At 50.1% G+C, this 22,110-nt stretch overlaps 2 long non-coding RNA genes across 2 annotated transcripts; one reads left to right on the top strand and one right to left on the bottom strand.

The window, feature by feature from the left end:
* The first annotated feature begins 15,307 nt into the window (after positions 1–15,307).
* LOC121042997 (uncharacterized) lies at positions 15,308–16,812 on the top strand. The gene is made up of 3 exons (XR_005796620.1): positions 15,308–15,438; positions 15,714–15,945; positions 16,716–16,812. It is a non-coding gene; the product is annotated as an uncharacterized LOC121042997 (long non-coding RNA).
* A 184-nt stretch (positions 16,813–16,996) lies between these two features.
* Positions 16,997–20,587, bottom strand: LOC121042996 (uncharacterized). Its single transcript, XR_005796619.1, has 3 exons — positions 19,813–20,587; positions 17,561–17,656; positions 16,997–17,108 (listed from the first exon to the last, which is right to left on the bottom strand). It is a non-coding gene; the product is annotated as an uncharacterized LOC121042996 (long non-coding RNA).
* Between the last annotated feature and the right edge of the window lie 1,523 nt (positions 20,588–22,110).

Here is a 22,110-nt window from a genome sequence, read left to right as displayed (position 1 = left end):
GGGATGTCGTTGAAATTTTCTTTCTAGGCAACGATTCTGTTTTGCTTTGATTTTGTATAAAAGATGTTGCTGATAGGGCCATTTCAGAGACGGGTGCCGGCGATAATTTTTGACAGACTCTCCCCGTAAAGCTCTTTCGGGCTTCCCTAAAATACATTTTGCTGAGCTTTAAAATGAGTAGCATCTATTTGCTCCCAGCTGTCTGGACTTGGGGTTATTTCTGCCCTCAGCCACTTTAATGAAGCTGTTAAGAGTGACAAAGTGTGTCACCAGCCACGGCTCCGGAAGGGGGCTTGGGTCAGGGAGACGCTTTCCAGCAGCTGCCCGGAGACGAAGCCATCAGCCACAGGGACCATCTGGCTCCCCCTCCTCCCACCGGACCCAGCTCCAGTGGGGAGACCAGAGCAGTGTAGACCAGCGCCACACCATGGCTAAAAGGATTAAGTACCATCTTTTAATTTCCTTTAAACGTTCGGCTTTAAAAAACAAAAACAAAACAACTCACTTTCATACAGAAAAGGGAGCACATCTTTAACGTACATCTTGACGTTTTTCTAGATGTATACCCCCTTGTGACCATTGAAAACTCCAGCCAGTGAACATTTTCACCAACTGGAAGAGTCCCTTGGGTGCTCATTACACCCATCCATCGGAGGAAGCCACTGTTCTCAGTTCTAAAACCATACACTGGTTTTTCCCATTTTTGTTCTTTGTACCAATGGGATTGTCAGGTATGTGCTCTTTTGTGTTTGACTCCTTTTCATCAACGTGCGATCTGTGAGAATCAGAACGAGCCTCAATTCATTGATCCACTTGCTTGTTGATGAGTATTTGAATTCTTCGCAGGTTGGAGTTGAGAGTGAAGCTACTATGAGTGTTCCTTGACGTGTCTTTTTGTGGACACACGCATTCGCTTCTCTCGAGTGTATCTATGCGGGAGAGGAAGTGCGGCTTCATAGAAATTCCTTCCGTTTCTCTTTAGTAAATGCTGCCCAAGGGTTCTCCATGGTTGCCCAACCACCGTAAGCCTCCCCAGGTGTGCACGGCAACCCCAAGCATTTGGTCTCCTTCTTTGCTGTAATTTGGTGGCATCAGACTTTTTCACCTGAGCCATTCGTTGGGTTATGCAGGTACCATCGGGTTTTATCACCCAAGTCAGGATTATTTTTTTAATATTTTTTTAAATGTTTTATTTTCTTTTTGAGAGAGACAGTGAGTGTGAGCGGGGGAGGGGAAGAGAGAGAGGAGACAGAGGATCTGAAGCGAGCTCCGCGCTGACAGCCGTGAGCCCGATGAGGGGCTCGAACTCAAAAAGAATGAGATCATGACCCCGACCAAAGTCAGATGCTCAACAGACTGAGCCACCCAGGCACCCCAGTCAGGATTATTTTTATTTCCGTGTGCGTTAACAACTACCCCGGGGCTGCTCACTCAAAGTGTGGATTCAGAGTTCACGGCCCATCCGCAGAAGTCTTGATGTGGTGGTTGTGGGTCGAGCTCAAAAATCTACATTATTAACAAGTACTTTATTACTGAGCAAGCTTCCTGAGAAATGCCGGCTTAAGTGGCCCTGTACGGTGTATCTGTGGGCTGTTGCTTTTGGTTCCTTGAGAGCGTGTCCTGACAGGAGAGAGGGTGAGAACCCACACGGATCCCAGACTTCCGGACGGGGGCTAATGATGGCAGCCACGTGTCATCTCAGTTTTCAAAACAACCCCCCAAACTGAAACTCGGATTTCCCATCTTGCAAACGACGGCACTGACTTCTAAGGGTAGGCAAAGAAAGAGAGGTAAGGGAATTTGCCTAAGAACTCATGACAGAGGATCAAGGCTTAGAAGCAAGGATTGTTCTATCCCCTGTGAATGATTTGTCTAATATACCAAGGCTTGGGGAGCTTTTTTGTTATTTTTAAGTTGTATTTATTTATTTTGAAAGAGAGAGAGCGCATGCACTCAAGCAGTGGGGGGCACAGAGAGAGAGAGAGAGAGTTCCAACTCGGGGCTTGAATTCATGAACTGTGAGATCATGACCTGAGCTAAAATCAAGAGTCGGACGCTTAACTGTGTGAGCCACCCAGGTGTCCCTTGTTTGTTATTTTTACACACAGACGCTTCTTCTCTCCGAGATGAAGGTTTAGGTAAAATCCCCATGTATGAAACAGATCATAGTTAAGCTGCTTGGGTAGCCACCAGGGCCGGGAGCACAGCGCCTTGCCTGTGTGACCTCCCTGAGCCCCAATGTCCTCCTATTTCACCTGCTATGGGCCTGTGACCCTCCCTGGGTCCTAGGACGAGGGCTTCCAAACCACAGGACCCAGCACGTCCCCAACAGGCCCTGCGCACAGATCTTCCATTTTTGTTTATTGAAGGAAACATCCTTTCCTACGATCTGGATTCTCTTTTACTCACACGTAAATTTAACCTGAGAGCAAAATACAACCTGGGGAGCAGGGAGCATGTTGTTTGGAAAGGCAGCAACTTTTGTAGGATGGCAACTGGGTGGCCCAGGAAGTAAAACTGGGAGTCCCAGCAGCAGTGAAGGCTCTTGGGGCTTCATTACTAAAAGCAGGAAGCGGAAGGCAGAAATACTACTCGGAAGAGAACTCCCCTCCCAATACCCGGATAGATCAATTTTGAGCCCTGGCGCTCTCTCCGCCTTGAGTGGCAAGCTATTCTAATTAAAGTTAGAGATCCTGGGGCGCCTGGGTGGCTCAGTTGGTTGAGCGTCCGACTTCAGTTCAGGTCATGATCTCACGGTTCTTGAGTTCGAGCCCCGTGTCAGGCTCTGTGCTGCCAGCTCAGAGCCTGGAGCCCGCTTCGGATTCTGGGTCTCCCTCTCTCTGCCCCTGCCCCGTTCATGCTCCGTCTCTGTCTCTCTCAAGAATAAATACACGTTAAAAAAAAAAAAAAAGTTAGAGATCTCTTTGGGCATGCATTCCTTGCCACCTTAGTGTTTCACTGTCCAGATGTGTGACCTTGAACCAATCATTTCACATCCCTCATCCTTGGTCGTAGCGTCTGTGCAACTGTATCCAGAGCTCTGGACCCCAGAGAGTGGAATGAGGACTAGGTGCCTTGTGCCAGGAGAGGGCCAGCCCACGGGGTGGCTCGGTAAGGACCCGGCTCCTGCCTCGGCCCCTGCTGAGCCGAGTGTGTGCCCTGCAGACCCACCAGCCGTCCAGATCGCGTTTTGGTAACGGGGTTGTGGCTTTCCTCCGCTCTCCTGCTGGGACTGGGATGAGTCCCACCGTGCTGTGCACCAGGCGAAGGGCAGTGACAGCATCAGTAGGAGGGACTGGAGAGAAACACATTGGGGCGGTCGACTCGATCGAGACGGGAGGGAGGATGAGATCATCACGCTGGCTGTTTCGGGAGCAGCACGGTGGCCCAGCGACATCCAGGCTGGGGAGCTGGAAAGCTGCAATTTTAGCTGACCTGGAAGAACAGTCACTACCATTTATCGGGCTCTCAGCGCGTGCCCGGCATTGTGCGAAGCCGCTGGTGCACGCGATCTCATGTATCCTCCCGACAACCCTGTAGCACAGGTGCTTTTGCTGTCGTAAAAGCTGGGGCTGGGGGACCTTCCCCTGGCCACTCAGCCAGGAAGCAGTGCGGCCGTGCCCTCCTGGGCCTGTGGGACCATGCCAGCTGGGGTACCGTTTGGGTGGCTGTCAGAGGTTCGAGAACGGGCTTAAACAAGTCACAGGTTCATTTTTCTCTCGCGTCGCTCTTTTTGTGATCATTATTAATTTACATCCAAGTTAGTTAGCCTTTAGTGCAATGACGATTTCAAGAGTCGATTCCAGTGATTCATCGCCTACATGTAGCACCCAGTGTCTCCCCCGGCAGTCTTAACGCAAGCTGTCAGGGACCAGGCCCTTGGATCTTATCACCCAGCCTCTCATCTGCATGGCGCCTGAGGACTCAGCATCAAATCCTCATCCCCAGGGGCAGGAAGTGGGGAGGGGGAGGAGAAGCACGTGGCGTCACTTCTCTTACAGCCTTGGTGAGGTCTTGTCTGGCAACAAGAGAGCCTGCAAATGCCCGTGTTAGGTTAAGATGTACTGTTGTTACTAAGGTTAACGAAGGGATTGTCGGTGGCCAGCTGGCACTCCCTGCCTCAATGACCCCATTACTGGACCTCATGCCGTGAGGTAGTGGACAGAGCGTGACCGGGACGCCGACCACTGAGACAAAACAGAGGCTCACGGGCACCGACCATGTTCAAGGAAATATGTGAGAAGCCCTGGATATATGACTTAGGAGCCATAACCCTGCAGACAAGAGGAGAGCATGAATTGAGTGCCTACCACCTACGTGGACCTGGCCTGCGGGCTTCCTGGGCGACATGTCCTACGGGTGCTGTGCTGAGACGTGAGGACACTGAGGCTCAGAGGGGTGAAATGACCTGCCTCAAGTCACGTGTCTGGCAAGTGGTCAGGTCAAGATTCAAAGTCCCAGCAGCGCGACCCTGGGCAGGTGACTTTCACTTCGCTGTGCCTTTGACCTCCCCATCTTAACGTGGAGACAATAGTACCTACCCCACAGGGCTGCAGCAGGCTGTGGGTGCTTTGATGTAGCTAGAACACTGGGGAGAAGCCTGGCCCGCAGCAAGCCCTCAGGACTGGTTAGACATTAGTATTGTTGTTAAATTATTGCTTGTTTTATCTCCGCCCCCCCCCCCCAGCCCCATCCCACCCCTCATCCAGTCCTAATCCCAGCGTGACAAGTGCCGTATTAGGAATACAGGAGGCTGGGAATGTCCAGAAAGGGGGCAGAATACTTTTGACCTGAAAACATAGAAAAGTCTCATAAAGAAAAGGCCTTTGCTGCATATTGAAAGAAGGGTAGGATTGTAACAGGCAGAGAGAGGGGTGAGGCTGGATGAAGAAGGAAGGCATTCTGGGGAAGAGGTCAGCCTGGAAAAAAGGCATCCGGGAAGGAGGAGGCAAAGCGTGTCGCGGGACAGCGAAATGGCGAAGGTGAGCGGGAGACCAACGCCAGGAGCTAATTGAAGGAGCCTGGCCTTTTACCTGAAGGCCACGGGGAGCCCTGGAAGGTTTTGATCATCGCTGTGCCAGGGGCAAATTGCCATGGCAACAGCTCTGGGGAAGGAAGGGAGTTGGAGAGGCCGGCTCAGCAGCTGGTGGCATGGTTTAGGTAAGAGGTAATGAGCACCTGCATTACAGCTCTGGCTTTGGGAAAAGCCAGGAGGGGACCAAATAAGCACAGTGCGTGGCTTTGTGTAGGGAAGGAAAGGCCGATGGAGGAGTGAAGCAGGAATGCTTAGCCCACTGTCTGAAGCATAATCTCCGAAGAATGTTGAGCCTCGTAGCATATCACGCTATCTGCCTATGGAGACAAATTAGGTTTTATTTTTTTCCAGCTGGCTCTGCTTAGACCCTGAACTATTCCTTCCTTCACTTGCTCACTCGTCAAGCCGTGTGCTCTGAGTCTATAGTAAGCAAGTTCACTTGGTACAGAGATCGTATCTCCTTTAGACGACCATTTATATGAGTGAGGTATAGGGTTGGGTGCTGTAACAAAGGAGCCCTGCTGTAGACCATTGTAGAATATTTGTGTCCTCCCCAAATTCACATGGTGAAACCCATTCCCTGAGGTGATGGTATTGGGAGGTGGGGCCTTTGGGATGTGATTAGGTCAGAGGGTAGAGCCTTGGTGATGGGATTAGTGCCCTCATAAAGGAGACCCCAGAGACCTCCATATGAGCACACAGTAAGAAGACGGCTGTGTATGAACCAGGAAGTGGCCTCACCAGACACCAAATCTGCCCATGCCTTGATCTTGGACTTCCCAGCCTCCATGACTGTGAGAAATACATTTCTGCTGTTTATAAGCGACCCAGTCCATGTTATTTTGTTATAGCAGCCAAAACAGACTGACAGCCCCCCAAATACGCTGTTATAAACAAGCCGGAAGCTAATTTCTCTTTCTCCTATAAGGTTGGAGGCAGCTCAAGGATGGTGAGGGAGCCTGAAAGGCAAAGGGAAGCTAGCCTACTGCTGATTCATGTCCTGCCGCCTCAGCACGTAGCTTCCATCTCATGACCCTAAATGGCTGCCCCAGCTCCTGCCATCATGTCGACATTCAAACAAGCAAAAAAAGGGGAAGGGGAAGGAGAGCTGCCTTTCCCTTTCAGATCATGACGCAGAAGGGGTGCACATCACTTCTGTTCACATCCCATTAGTTAGAACTTGTTCCCATGACCACATCACTGCAAGGGAGGCTGACGAGTGGCCTCCTTAGTTGGGTGTCCACGTACGGAGATTAACAACCTACCACCGCGGACGAAAGGGGTATTGGCGAAGGAGTAGAGTCTCTGCCACTCTACCCTACCCGCCAAGTGCCTAAAAAAGTGCAGGGAACTTAGAAGGCACTTGATGAATTTGAATCGTGAGTTAATGAACATGTTGAGAGGTGCTGGGGATACTGAGACATAATCGACAGACCCTCGGTCTTGAAGGAACTTTTGGTCTATTCTGGAGCCTAGACAAGTCAAGAAATAAATACAGTGAATCGCTGTTTGCCACAAGGGTAGCAGTCTTGTAGGGCACAGCTTAAACAGTCACAGAGGAGAAAGGCAGCCAAAACCAGCCGGGGTGAGAGAGGTCAGAAGAGACTCCACAGAGGATGATGTTCAGCTGAGTCTGGAAAGATGAGTAGATGTTTGCCTGGAGAGCCAGGTGAGGAGGGCTGCTCAAGGGTAAAACAAGAGCAGAAGCAAAGACAGGAAGGTTGAGATACCACCTGACATACTCAGGGTCGGGCAGGCAGGAACAGAAGGCGCCCCACTAATAGGGTCAAGTTTCACAGCCTCAACAGAGACCTTTCTAGACTCCCAGTCTTCACGATCTTTCTGGAGCATGGCTTCTGGAATGATGCCCCACTAGGCTTCTTGCAATTCTAAATTTCCACGATTTGTAGGGTTTGCCAAAAGTATTTCCTGGCCATTTCTCTGCTAATGCTTATCACACCAGTAATAAACGCACTGAAGTTAACATCCACCCATCCTTTCATCTGCTTATTTAATGAGAATTTTCTGGTCTCATTACAGGCTTTCTAAGCAGCACTCTGAAGGACGCCTAGTCCTCCAACCGCATAGTGCTGGACATCATGGTAACTTCCAGCTTTTTATTTTAAAATTTTTTTTTAACATTTATTTATTATTGAGATACAGAGACAGACAGAGCATGAGCAGGGGAGGGGCAGAGAGACAGGGGGAGACACAGAATCCGAAGCAGGCTCCGGCCTCTGAGCTGTCAGCACAGAGCACGACGCGGGGCTCGAGCTCACACACCGGGAGATCATGACCTTAGCAGAAGTCGGACGCTCAACCGACTGAGCCACCCAGGCTCCCCGAACTTTTTTTTTTTTTTTTAAGTTTATCTATTTCTTTTGAGAGAGACAGAGAGGGCGTGAGCAGGGGAGGGGCAGAGAGAGAGGGAGAATCCCAAGCAGGCTCCCTGATGTCAGGGCAGAGCCTGACACGGGGCTTGAACTCACGAAACTGCGAGACCATAACCTGAGCCTCAAACAAGAGTCAGACGCGTAACCAACTGACTGGGCCACCCAGGCGCCCCCTCGTTTTTGACTTAAAAATAATGCAGTAAAGAACTTGCTTGAAGCTTGGTGGGCATCTCTGGCTATTGTTTTGGAATAATTAGGACAGATTCTAGATGGGGAATACTCTAGAGAATGCCTGTTATACCTTCACAGTTAGCAGGCCAAGATATAACCTTGACTTCCTGCCACCTCAACACCACACACACACACACACACACACACACACCCCTCTTCTTCTTAATCTTACTCATCAGTAAATGACACCACATTATGCTCAATTACTTGCATCAAAAGCCTACTAGTTGTCTTCAGTCTCCTTCCTATTCCTCCTTATCCAGCCCACTGAACGTCTCACATCTCCGCCTGCCATGTTGTACCGCTAAATCTGTCTATACTTCATCTCCAGTATCACCACCATGGTCCAAGCCACCAGCAGCCCTCCCACACCTGAGATGGCCCCTCACTCCTTCCTTCCATCGAACCCTGGGCTTGGATATTCCATTATCTATATGACAGCTAGAACAACAGGAAAGCGTTAATCAGTTCATGCCATAAAATTCCATAATGTTCACCACAGAGATTAAGAACAAATAAAGGGGGGATGGTGTCTTCCTTCTTCAATACGGCCCCCCCCCCAGCACCTAATACAGGAGCTAGCACACCGCAAGCATCCAGTAATGTGTGCCGAGTAAGTGAACGTACAGACTTGAGTCTGAGTTCAACTGCTTTGAGCTCCACCTGAAGTCCTTCACCATGACGGTATATGGGCCCTCGAAGTGTTGGGTGGCTTGAAAAATAGCCATCAGTTCTTTCACAGTCCTTCCATGGACTCAATGACCAAATCTGAGGGGCTTTTGACTCCTTCAACTGGTGGAGCACATTGTTAAGTGACGCTGCGTGGCTTCTGAGGCTGGGTCACAAAAGGCCATGTGGCTTCTGCCTCGTCCGCTGGAAGGCTTGCTGCCCTCTGAGAAGTCCAACTTTCCTGGGGTGGCCACAGCAGAGGGGCCGTGGGCAGGTGCTCTGGCCCGCGTTTGGGGAGCAGAAGCAGGCCATCCCCGTCCTGCCCTGTCGGAGTTCCCGACCCACAGGATCCACGAGAGTGATGAACGGGCTGTGGCTTGGCACCAGTGGGAGTGGGGAGGTTGGCTCCACGGCAGTAGCTAACTGGAACGTGAAGTAAGATCTCGTGCTCACAATCACCCGTTTGTCATGTCTATCGTTAGTCTCCATGCCCGAAGGGAAGCTTTCTGAGTGCACAATCGTTGCCTCTTCTGTTTACAGCGTTTCTTGGCACCTAACAGAGGACACGGCCTAGAGGAGTTGCTCAGTAAATATTTACGAAACGAATGAATGAGTTTTTAAACGTAGGCACAGAAATAGAGGACCAGGAAGAATCGGTCCTCAGCCTTCTTCCGGCCAAAGCAAAGAGGAAAATGTGAGTCTCACACGATTCCCAGGGACGGCGAGATCAAAACCACAGCGAAGCTCTGGAAAAGCCTAGATGTTTCTGGCACGATTGGCTGCAGTCACTTTTTTTCTCTTGTCTTATCCTTTTCCATCATCTTCCTAGATGGTGAGAGATGTTCCACGGTTTAGGTTAGGTCTTACCTCGTTCCTTGCCAAACCTAGAAGATCCTGGAAACTCTTACGTGCTCCCAAAATATTTAGTGAATGAGACCTCCTTGCATCCAAAGCCACAGGGCCAAGTTGTATGCCCGCGCAAGTAATACAAAACTGAGCCTTAATTTGGAAAGGAAAGGATCAGCTAATTAATATGCAATGTCAGCAGCCTTATGTAGTTTATGGTTCAAAACAAAACTGCATGTCCTTTAGCCCAGTCGATTTCCTGTTTGTTATCACATTAGGCCTAGTCCAAGGCAGATGGAAAATTTGAAGGACATCTCCAGCCATTAAGACGGGCATAAATCTTTCAGAACGGCGTATAAATACGTAATCCTTCCCATTAACATTTTTTGGAATTAGGGTTCACACAATTTCTTGATTGAGCAGGAGCTCTTTGGCATAGTTCTGTTCCTTTCAGCTGATTATAGGACCCCCCTCCCCCCTCCAAATCTATAGTCCCGGGCCTGAATCCCTGGTGATGTTGATTTTGCTTCCAAGGCAGGTTCTGTTCAAAATCCCATACAAAGATCTTTGTTGGTGCTGTCCTTGACCTTCACTCTGTCTGTGTGTTTTTGTCGTCAGCTCGCGACAAAGAACAATGCTTCTAGCACCTGGGTTGCAGCCCTCTGTGCTCAGAACACCTGTGGTCTTCAGGGTAGCACCAAGCAGGGTCACCAGCATATCTACCTCATACACAGAAGAATGAAGGCACAGGACGATTGAACCCGCCTAAGGTCACAGCAGGAAAGTGGCAGAGCCAGGAGCTGAACCTTGGGCTGCTTTGGCTCCAAGGCAGTATTCTCCTGGCCCTGCTGGAAGGCGCAGAAGGCAAGCTGGCATTTTGTAGAGCTGCTCCTATGTGCCGGGCACTACATTGGGCCCCATACGTCTCTTTTGTCATTTTATAGCCACAGTATAGGGGACACATTTGTATCCCCACGCCACATATTGGAAAACTGAGGCTCAGCGATGCTTAGCACTTGGCCCGCAGTTAAGCAGCTGCCAAATAGGGTGTGTGAATCTTGAAGCCAAGATTCAGGTTCGGTCTGCAAGACTTTACACACTGTTCTTTTCTCTAAGCAAGAGTTTAACATCGGCTCATGAAAGCTTTTTATCTGTGCAGCTGTTGGTTCCTTTGGTGTGGTCTAACAGATGGTGGACTCCATGGGAGGCCAGAGGTGTCCTGGGACCTTGAGGTCATACTTAAACCTCTCTGACTCTCAGCATCTCTGACTGTAAAATGGATTTATGGCATTCTCCTTCCCTTACCCACCCCCAAGACCTTGGGAGGACCAGCTTTTGGCCTGAATAAAAAAAACTATCTGTCCCAAACCCTCACTTTACAGATGAAGATACTGAGGCTTGGATAGGCTGCTTAGCTTCTCCAAGTTGCTCAATGAATTGATGACCGAAACTGTATTAGAACCCTGGAGTGTCAGTCAGCTAATGCTTTGTAACAACTGCTGAGGTTCATTGTAATGTTATGGACCTAACTCTCATGCACATACGATGAATATATGTCAAAGATTTTTTTTTCACACAACTCATTAAGTAATGAGAGTGACTGATGTTGAGACCAGCTCAGAGGAGATTTTCAAGAACAGAGGGATATACAGACAGTCAGGAACGCTGCAATGAATTCTCTAAAAGATGCACAGCAGGTTACCATTCAAAAGACCATAAAACATAAGGTTTGGGGTTATCTTTTCTATAGCGCACAAATCCATTGTGTCTCTCCAGCACAAAACCCATTTGCATTGCTATCAGTTTTCTCTGAGTTAACTTTTGTCCCTAAGGAGTGGTAAAGTAGCATCCTCCGTAGATCGTCAGCCAAAGGTGCAGATATCTATAGGTCAGAAGATCCCCAGGGGGCTTTCAGTGCTCTACCAAAAGGGCTCTAAAGAATCTCTTTTGCTGATTTCTAAGTTTCCTGATATAGAAAACCACAGAAATTTCAATAGCTTTCAATCCTAAGCATTTATTCATCCATCACAGGTCAGGAGGCAGAGGCAGTGGGAGGGCTCTGCTCCCCTCCGTCTCATTCTGGGGGCCCAGGCCGGAGGGGGCAGCGGCTGTCTGGAGCACGTTCTTGTCAGAGTGGGGGCCTGGGCTCCCAAAGAAGCACAACCACGTGATGCTTCTTAAGGCCTCACCTGGGAAATGGTACATTGTTACTTCCGCCCGTATTCCACTAGCCAAAGCAGGTGACAGGAACCAGCCCAACATTAGTGGGAAGTATGGTGCTCCCATGGCTGTGGGGGATGGATATTTGCTGAGCAGTGGTAAGCATGTCGAGTTGTGCGAAGACTTGCAAAACCCACGTGGACACAGAGGCACTGTGTAAACATACGGGAGCAAGCGGGTTTTAAGTGTAGAGATCAGTTGTGACCACTGCCCCCCACCCCCTTTCCAGAAGTGAAAGAAAGTAGGGTTGGCCAGCCGAAGGTTAAGTTTGGAAATGAGCCCGCTCTGATGCTTGCTTTCGTGACATAATCTTCTTTTTTTTATTTTCTTTTTTTTTTGAACGTTTATTTATTTTTGGGACAGAGAGAGACAGAGCATGAACGGGGGAGGGGCAGAGAGAGAGGGAGACACAGAATCGGAAGCAGGCTCCAGGCTCCGAGCCGTCAGCCCAGAGCCCGACGCGGGGCTCGAACTCCCGGACCACGAGATCGTGACCTGGCTGAAGTCGGACGCTCAACCGACTGTGCCACCCAGGCGCCCCTAGGAACACGTTTCTTAAGTAGGGGGACATCTAGCTCTTAAGTCTGCAGAACCGTGCCCGGGGCGGATGCAGAATGCCAAGATACTCATGGCCACGAGAGGGGGTTTTCCTGGAAGAACTTTGAGAAATATTTGAAGTTAGAAGAAGGCAACAGTTGTAATAAGGCACTTGCAATGGATACATGGTATATAATATTTAATGAATTCATTTTTTTAAGTTCATTTATTTATTTTGAGGCAAAGAGAGCATGAGCAGGGGTGCGGCAGCGAAAGAGAGAGAAAGAGAGAGAGAGAGAGAGAGAGAGAGAGAATCCCAAGCGGGCTCAAACTGTCAGCGCAGAGCCCGACGCAGGGCTCGAACCCACAAATCATGAGATCATGACCTGAGCCCAAATCAAGGGTCGGACGTTGGACTGACTGAGTCACTCGGGTGACCCTTCATAAATTACTTTAATGTGTTGCTCTATTTTAAGTTTGTCAGAAATAACTAGCAGAAAAAACACCTCATGGCCAACAACCAAAGATGAAGTTGGGGTGTCACCCACGGGGAAGCCTGAGACCAGGGTGGGAATCACAGAATCACAGAACCTGGAACTTCTTCCTAGAGCAGGGCTGCGTCCAAGTGCGGCCTCGATGAAGCTGAGGAGATGGGGAACAGGCTGGGGGAGCACGGTTTCCCCAGAGGTGGGGGCCCAAAGTCTCCTCCTCCTCTTAATTCCATTTTTCTTCTTCTTCCTCCTCACCTGGTCCAGGTCTCGCTGGCTGCTACCATTTAGGAATTGCTCCCCCTGGTGTCAGGTGCTGTGCACTACACTTCACAGAAGCCCCACGGCTTTATGCCACCTGCCGAGTCAAACCCTGGCTGGAACTTCCACCCATGAAGTCCGCGTGAGGCGGTTTCAGAAAATTTACAAACGAGCACCCACTTCAAAGGGAGCCTTAAGTCAATACACTAGGCTGCTCTGCCTTTGAGGAAGAAGGCTGAGATGTTCTTTGCGTCTTTGCCTTCATCTATTTGTAGCATCAAAGGAAAAGTCAAAACGATGAAATTCTACCTAACGTGATGTTGTGCAGATATTACATGAGCTCATCTTTCTGTGACCTCCTGAGGAAGTTATTATTATGGCCATAATACTTAATATGTATGTCATACAGAGATAATAGAAATGGAAAATCAGGTTCAAAGAGATTAATGACAGGTCAGATGGCAAGAATAACGTAGCCCCCAAATCTACCTGTAATGCAACATTAAGCCTTCTGGGTTAGAGTGAGTTTCAAACCTCACCACCGCCAGGTGAGGAAAATAGAGCTCTTAAGTTTGCAGAACCGTGCCTGGGGCGGATACAGAATGACATCTCCATTTTCCTGAAGGGGAAACTGAGTCTGAGAGATCCGACATGCCTTCCCCGAGGCCGCTTAGCCAGTGTGCCAGTGTCAGGACTGAAACCTAGATCCTCCGACGTTTAACCCTGTGTTATCACTGCCTTCCTCTGAAACACCGGAATGATAGCGTCTTTTGTGAGTTTCACATTCCCTGAGGAAAATTTTGTCTCGTCATGAAGACCTTTCCAATAATAGGGACACCACCTTCTGGGCATTAAAGAAAAATCTAGGTCTGAGTTTTTGCTCAATCACTGCTCTTTGATTTGCATAGATTCCACATATATCTCTACAGTTAATATTCGGACAACCCGCATACATTCTCTTTTTTTCATTAAAATTTTTTTAAATGTTTATTTTTGAGAGAGAGAGAGAGAGAGAGAGAGAGAGACAGAGCGTGAGTGGGGAGGGGCAGAGAGAGAGGGAGACACAGGATCCGAAACAGGCTCCAGGCCCCGAGCTGTCAGCACAGAGCCCGACGCGGGGCTCGAACTCACGGACCGCGAGATCATGACCTGAGCCGGAGTCGACGCTTAACCCACTGAGCTGCCCCAGGCGCCCCAACGCACAGACATTCTTAAAGGTGCATTTGTGCGGAAACTACATCATTGGACGGTGGTGGGAACTGAATGAGGTGGAAAAGGAAAGGTGCTTGGCACGGGGCCCGCCACAGAGCAGGCGCTCGGCAGGTGGTTGGGGTGCCGGTTACACAGCCGTGGGATTCCTGGGAAGGCAACTGGCTGGAGATCTTCAAGCAGAGACCAAAGAATGCGGCTACAGATGGGAACTGATTAACATTTTATAGGCCGGGGTCACGATCCCTTAGTGGAATGTGAAGTCCTTGGAGTGGGTTCATGTTACCGCCGAATTGTGTTGTCTCCCCCGCCCCCGCCCTGCCCACCAAGTTCGTTGGTTGACTCTCTAACCTCCAGTGCTTCAAGACGTGACTGTCTTTGGAGACAGGGCTTTTAAACAGGTGCATAGGTTAACGGAGGCGGCTAGGGTGACCCTCATCCAATCTGACTGGTGTCCCTGAAGAGGAGAGTTGGACGAATAGACGCCAGGGTGTACACACACAGGACAGAACCACGTGAAGCCGGGCGAGACGTAAGCCAAGGAGAGCGGCCACGGAAGAAACCAGCCCTGCCTGGCACTTGGTGCTGGACTTCCAACGTCCAGGGTGGTGAGAACATAATTTTGTGCTGCTTAAGTCCCCCAGCCTGTGGCGTTTTGTGGCGGCAGTGCTGGCAAGGCCATACAGGCTGTGACATCAGTGTTTCATAAAATGCGGAATAGCAAATATCACAGGGTATCATCGCATCAGGATAGCACTGTTTCGGTTGTTTCTACGTCGATCGGATTACGTGGGCTGGGCTGTGATATAAAATGAGTCACCAAAGACGGAACAGCACCGGACTTGACACCCCAAACTTCTCTCCTAATTTGGATATCATATTAATTATTATTATTATAATGAACATGTTCGTATTCACAGTATGTCAGTTAGTATGTATTAAGTGCCTCTAAGTGCCAAAGGTTTATAAATGTGAACTCCCCTACTCTGGAAACATCCCTTCGAGGTAATTATTATTCCTATTTTACAGGTGAGGCTGAGACTTGGTTATTTAAACTGTCCAGGGTCAAACACCAAGCATTTTTCAGAGCCATGATTCTTGCCCAAAGCAGGCTATCTCAAAATAGGCTTTCCCTATTCAGCATCATTGTGCAGCTACCCATAATCCTCTGCCCAGTTACTTAGCACCCAGGCATCAGCTTCCCCTCTGCAAAGAATTCAGTGATGGAAATTAGGAAGACCTTGGACTTAATAGGCTCTGTGCATGCGATTGGCTAAGGGTACAATGGGCCTTTGATGATTGCGGTAAGAACACGGAGCGCGTCTCCAGTTGGCATGGAGCTTTTCTTCTTGTCGCTAAGGTAAACGGAGCATCGTGATGTCTGTGGGGGCGGGTGATGAGGCACAAAGGTCTGGTCCATCAGGACTGGAAGGAGGTGAGAAAATGGCCCTGACACTCCTTGTCTGAAGACACTGTGAATAGAGTCTTTGCCCACAGTATCCAGCCCTCCTGTGCAAGCAGGCTCCCGGCCAGACGCTCTTGAAAGCAGGTACATGGGCTCATTAGCAGGGAAATGGCAGTGGGTAATCGGAATATGTAAATGGCATGGGCAAACAGGGTGTTTTAACAATCAAGACCCGGAGAGAAGGAGCTTAATTTGGTAGAGAGAAAGGAGCAGACTGCCCAGGGAGCCAATTACTGGAGCCAGAGGCTAGATGCTCAGCTTAGGGAACCCACAGTCAGAGCACAGAGAGGCTGGGACACTGGGTGAATTTGTTTCCACCTCTAAAATGCCGAGTGACCCACGACCCTGCTTTTTTCCAGATACCAATTCATGCGGACTCTCTTTCCTAAATCCCTCATCCTTCCCTCGTCTCAGGGATCTGCCAGCACTTTCCTTCCGGACCTCAGCATCTCAGCTGGGCACCACAGTAGTCCCGCAGCTGTTTTCATGGGATTCGTTTCTCCCACTCTCAATCTGTCCTCTACGGAATCATCAGAAAGCCCTTTCTGAAACCACCTGGGACACATCACTCCATCCTTAAAGCACCTCAAGGTCCCCAAATTCATAAGCCTGGCATGTAGGCAAGCCTGCCCCACGGGGCCCCTGCTCCATTCACACTTCCAGACATCTTGCCCTGGAAATTCCATGCATTGTCTTGACTTCCAGCCTTTGCATATGCTGAGCCTTCCGCCAGGAACAGCATTCTCAGACAGTACATCTCAGTAGCTAAAAGCACAGACTCCAGATAACCTTGGCCCCAACCCTGGGGCCATCAGCTCTTAGCCACGTGACCTTGAGCAGGGTACTTAAGCCCTCCAAGTGTCATTTCATCATGGTTAACACAGAGAACAATAACCGTGATTCCTACCTCATAACTTTGCTGCTAGGATAGATGAGATCATCCGTATAAAGCTTAGCCCAGTGTCAGGCACACAGTAAGCACTCAATTAATGTAAGTAACGATGATGATGGATAAACATGTACCATGAGTCAGGTCATCAAGATGTGATGATGATACAGAAATGAGTAAAACTGATTTGCATTGTTGATCTCATCTTCTCAACTAAATATGGAATTAGATACTCAATTTTCTTTTTCTTTTCCCTCCTGTTACCCACAGAGAGCCATTCATGAAACAGGAAATCAGTAAATGCCCACTGGAAGGATTAATGAATGAATTCATTAATGGATGAAGTGAATATCTTAACCCAATACAGGTTCCCCCCACTACCTGCAAGGAGACCTTTCCTACCAAACCTTTCCTAAGCCCAAATGGCATAAAGCAAAGAAGCAATTAATCTAGATTTTTTTTTTTTTAATAGCGTTTCCAGACCCTGAAGAAAACCTCTCTTCAGCTTTTCTGATACCTTAGGACACATTTTGCTAATGGCTGCACAAAATAAATGGAGATGAACCACAGATGTTCCCAGATACAGTTCAGCGCCCCGGCAGTTGGAAGGCGTGATGCTGAATGCAGTTCCCGGTGAAGGAGCTGGGTGGCACTACCTTCCCCGCTGGGGAGGAGTGCTGTCTCTGAAATGGCTCAGGGCAGAGCATACCTCGAAAGCTGTCACTTTCTGCCTTTTTGTTGTGGTTGCTGTTGCCGATTTCGTAAAAGAGAAAGCCTTTTAAGATTTCTTTCAGTTAGTAAACACAGGTAGGTCTTTCGTAAAAGTCAAGCGGCATAACGTAAACTTTCGCAAAGCTGGGGATACCTGTATATTTAAAAGGAGAAGAAAAGAAACGATATTAAGAAACGCCCAAAATAAATGTAAAGGTGAATGTAAGACCTGCAAATACAAGGCAGGGAAAAGAAACTCTTTCTCCAACTGAGAACAATCTAAGCGAAGTCCTTTAATTATTGCCATCTCGAGTGAAGGTGAGCGCCATTTGGCTTGGAGCTCATTCATTCGCCATCCCGCCTGGCTTGAGCTGCCTTCCACAGTCCTATGTCCAGACTCCTTCGAGTAATTTAGTAAATGTGCCCGGTACATCACGGGCTCTCGGTCTAGCTCAAAATGGAGTCCGAGGTAGGGAGGTTGGGAAATTATCCCACTTTATAGATAAGGAGACAGGCTGGGTAGGAGTCCAACAACTTGCCCAAGGCCACGAAGCTCAAAGTCACAGAGTCAGGGCTAGAATTCGAATCAGGGTCTAAATTCCATACCGTAAGCTGCCCTCATCTTCTGGGTGCCTTTTGCCTTTCTCCTGATTCATTCCCAGAAAGCTTCCTCCCCTGCAAGGGACCGAGAGTTCATGCGCCCTAATGTAGAGTGATATGACATCCAGGAAAAGGAAAACAAAGCAAAACCATGGAGTGCGGAAAGAGGACAGCACCTTTGACGGTTTGCTGTGGTTGAGTTTTCAAGAGTAAAGAATACACAGAGGGAAGCCTTTGGCCTGGACTGTGACAAGACCCAAAATTGGGGAGTTTGCCTGGTCTCCTCCGAAAAGGCAATGGGTGTCTGTCTCCTTAGGAGATGCAAAGACCTGTCTCACTGGCTCCTCCCAGAGGTAGATTTATAACCAGGTGCAGAGCAAGCATTTTGGGGACACTGTTACTCGGTTAGCAGCAGTTCTATGGAATCCTATGATAGTGAGGCATCCTTAAGCCCACGGATGGTGAAATCGGCAGAAGCATGATGGGCAGGAAAGACGATTTTGTATCCAGGAGATGTGTCTGTTCTACCAGAGACACATCTTCCCCCAACCACGACTGGAAGGTCCAATGTAATCAATCTGCCACCAGGTGGCTGGCTGAACCATCGGAGAAGGTGCCATCCTGGAGGCTGAGCGTTGGTCCCCTCTGTTTGCGGGTCAGGCAAAGTGCAGTAGTGTTGGCAATGGTCGCCCCCAGAATATTAACAGAGGGTACTTCTGGGCAACCAGACGACAAATCATGCATGCCTGCTGCCTTTTTGCTGGTTGGTATGTCATACTTTCCCTACAACGACTAGGCATTTCTTGTGCAACAAATAATAGAAGTAAATTTAAACGTGGTCTAAAACAGGGGCGCGTGGGTGGCTCAGTCAGTTAAGGATCTGACTCTCGGTTTGGGCTCAAGTGATGCTCTCGGTTCATGGGATCAGGCCCCGCTTGGGGCTCTGTGCTGACAGTACGGAGCTTGCTCAAGATTCTCTCTCTCCCTCCCTCTCTGTCCCTCCTCCCCCTTTGAAAATAAATAAGCTTTAAAAAAAAATGTTCTAAAACAGTCATTTCATGTGTTTAGGGAACCAGGTGACAGGGTAGGCAGGGCCCCCATTAGCTTGTGCCCGTGAACCTGAGATTCCGTCCTGCTCATTTGATTACAGAAATAGTCACTGGAATGTCATGTCTCCGTAAGCATGTTTCTGTCCATCTGGTCACTCGAGGCTGACAGCCCTGGGAAGCAGGACATGCAGGGAGAGGAACCGAGGCTCGGAGAAGGTCTTTTGACCTCTCTCTCCTTACACATTCCCAAGAAGCCTCCCTGTCTGCAGGAGAGGAGTTCATTGGCCCTCACGCACAAGATGAAGGCCAGGAAAAGCGAAAACAAAACCAAATCAAAGGCATAGGGGAGGGGTATCAGTTGGCAAGTCTGAAGACTAGGAATCGGTCCGGTTTTCAAGGTCACACACTGAGGTCATGCAGAACTGGGACGCAAAACCGCCAGTGGAATGCCTTGTTTGTACCGTGGCCCCCAGCCTGCCTTTCTGGATTCTGTGTTCCTGAGCTCTGTCCTGGTAGCCACACCCAGTTGGTACCTGGGGCTCTCAGGGACTTTAAGCCTCAAAGAAGATTCCTTTCAATGGAATATAGTCATTTGATTTTGGTTAGCTGGAATCCGTGCTAGAGGCTGTTGAGATTACATAGTCCCCCAGACGACACTGCGAGTGCATCCTGTTTTTCGTGACATTTCCAAACCTCCTACCTGAACAACACCGCACTGGATTATAAAACCATTGAGCAAATCAATTTCCAAACTACATGGCAGTTTCCCTATCACCGGATTTAAGTGGATCAGGGTTATGAATTTGATATTGACTTGACCTCATGCTTTATGGGAGGCACGAATACAGCCCCTGCACTTGATCTTAAAACATTAATATTTGACAGTCTGGGGCTCTCGTCAAAATAGAAGTGTCTTCACGGGCCCAAGGATCCAAATTGTGATTCCGAAAATCTGAACTTTCGACTAATTGCACCGTAACGACGTCTTCTTTCTACGGGGTCCTTGACTAGTCTCCTTTTGTGCTTATCTGGAGAGTCTTTGTGTTTTAAGTTCTGTCACAATGTTTTTGTCACCATGTTCCTTAAGTCATGGTGAATACTAAGACTCTAAGAATAAAGACTTTCACATCAGTAAAAGGCAAAACCCAAAATCTCATACACAAACACACAGCAAACGCTTGTGAGCCAGGCATTGTTCTGGGGCTTTACCTTCCGCATTCAGTGTTCATCACTGGTTCATGAGCCTGCAGCACACCAGACGTCCTTCTAGGTTTCAAGGGTAGGACTCTTGAGGCCCCGCTCCCGCCTGGTGAGATAATAGTGACCAAATCAACAAAATGCAAACAGGATCCTTTTGGGCAGTGATAAAGGTAACAAAACAGGACGGGGTTGAGGGCAACTTTAGAGAAGGCAGGTGCTCCCACATGCAGACAGAACTGTTCCCTAGGCATCGGGATTGCACTGGGATGGCAAGCTGGTGCAGGCACTGGTTGGTCGGGGATGAGCACGGGTGGCTGAGCTTCCCTTTGGAGCGCCTCTCTCTTAGGCTCCTCCCTTTCTCTGCACTTTTCCTCCTTCCAGAGTTTCCACTGACTGGTTCCTGACCAGCCCCCGGCTCCTGGCTGAGCATCAGTCTCTTCCTAAACGTGTGTGGGGGTCCCACTGTGCGCGGTCACATTTCCATCAGCCAGTCCACGCGGTGTGCGCCAAGTCCGTCCCGCAGCCCAGTGACCCACGGATGATCGTTCTCAGTCGGGTTGTGGCTCTTATTTTCCATTAGGTTTCCATATGAGAGTCACTTTCTGGGCAAACTCTTCAGTGGCATTAAGCGGTTTATTTGTTTGTGCCAATACAACACTGTTGAATGATTTCAGCCTGTGTACAGTTTAACTCCTTTCTTAAAGCTACCCTTATTGGTTCCGGGATTTCTAAGGTTCTCCCCTCTGGCATTCATTCATACAGATCCTCTACCTTCTTTGCTAATGCCCGCACCCACATTTCCTCTCCCCTCCCCACCCCTCTCCACCCCTCCCCTCTCTTCTGCCTACCCCTTCCCTCTCCCCTCCCCTCTCCCCTGCTCACCTCCTCCCCTCCCCTTTCCCCACCCCTTCCCCACCTCCACCCCTCTCCCTCCCACCCCCTGCTCACCCCCTCCCCTCTCCACCCTCCCCCACCTCCTCCCCATCCCCTCCCTGTCCCCTACCCATCTTTTCTCTCCATACCTGTCCCCTCCCCCATCCCCTCTCCTCCTGGCTCCTCCCCTTCTCTCTCTTTTTCTCCTTGGCAAACTCTCTCAGGCAATCCAGAGCTGGCAGTCCTTTGCAGGCCTTCTGATGGCTCTTCTCTTATGCACTAGGGATAGCTCCTTGACTTGGCCTTGCTCTCCGCTCCTCCCCTCCCCACCCTGTCCAAGCCAGCCAGGGAGCCTGGAGAGAGTGGGAAAGGCAAGGAGGCACCAGGTACCAGGGGACAGCAGGAATGAAAGCGGTGGCCCTGTGGGAGGGAGGGAGCGGGGGGGGGGGGTTATGTTCAAAGTGCTGGACCCTCACTGTCCTCTGCCAGTGACTTAACAAGATCTAGTCCCCGCCCAACAGCGGCCTCACCTCCCTCTGCTCTCCCCTGCACTCACTGCGCTCCAGCCACACCTAGGCACTTGGGGTTCTGCTGCCTGGAAGGCTCTTCCTGACATTTCCTTAGTTGCCCCTGATTGCCGCTTGGGTCTCACCTCAAAATGTCACCTCACAATGAGGCCTTCCAGGACCAGCCAATGTAAGGAAGCTTCCCACTTCTAACAACAGCAGGCTAATTTGTTTCCTCATAGCACTGGCCGCTGCTGGAAATCACACTGTGTTTGTTTTCTGGTAGTCTTCCACCTTTCTAGAATGCACTCTTGGAGCGCAGGGATCTGCTGTGTCCCGGTGGGAGAACATGGCCCCTCTTAGCGGAAGCTCCCTCCCTTGGGGTTTAGTAACTGAATGAATGAACAGAGACTCGGGCAAGAGAGGGAATGCCTTGCTGGAGCCCACGTTAGGAGCCAAGCCAATTCCACGAGTTCTCGCTCTTCAACCCTCTGCTCCACCGAGCGGTCAAGGGCCAAGGGCCAAGGGCCAAGGGCCAAGGGAGGTGAGGGCAGCACTAGCCACCATGAACCAGAAACCAAACAGGGCGCCGCCCAGGGTCGGTGGGCTCGCGCCGCGCTGGGCCTCGGCCAACCCGGCAACTTGGATGTTACTTCCAAAGCCAAGCGGCAGGACTGGGAGGCGAAAGGAAAACGTAAAGCTGCCGATGCCGCAGGCCGACCGACGAATCCCCCCGCCCCACGCCCGGCACCCCGGGCCCGCCTCCCCTTCCCCTCTTGGCCCCCGCGCCCCGCCCCGGGGTAAGCCCCAACGCCCCGGGGAGCGCGGGCAGCCCCGCGCGGGCGACCGCAGCGCAGACGGGCCCGCAGGGCCCGCAGGACGCGCAGGGGTGGGGGGCGGCGGGAGGGGGAGGCGGGGCCCCGCGGGG

Source organism: Herpailurus yagouaroundi, unplaced genomic scaffold (genome assembly GCF_014898765.1).
Source record: "Herpailurus yagouaroundi ecotype Mexico unplaced genomic scaffold, PumYag 186, whole genome shotgun sequence".
NCBI classification, from domain to species: domain Eukaryota; kingdom Metazoa; phylum Chordata; class Mammalia; order Carnivora; family Felidae; genus Herpailurus; species Herpailurus yagouaroundi.
The sequence above is the reverse complement of the archived record's forward strand: the minus strand, read 5'-3'. Positions and strand labels throughout refer to the sequence as shown.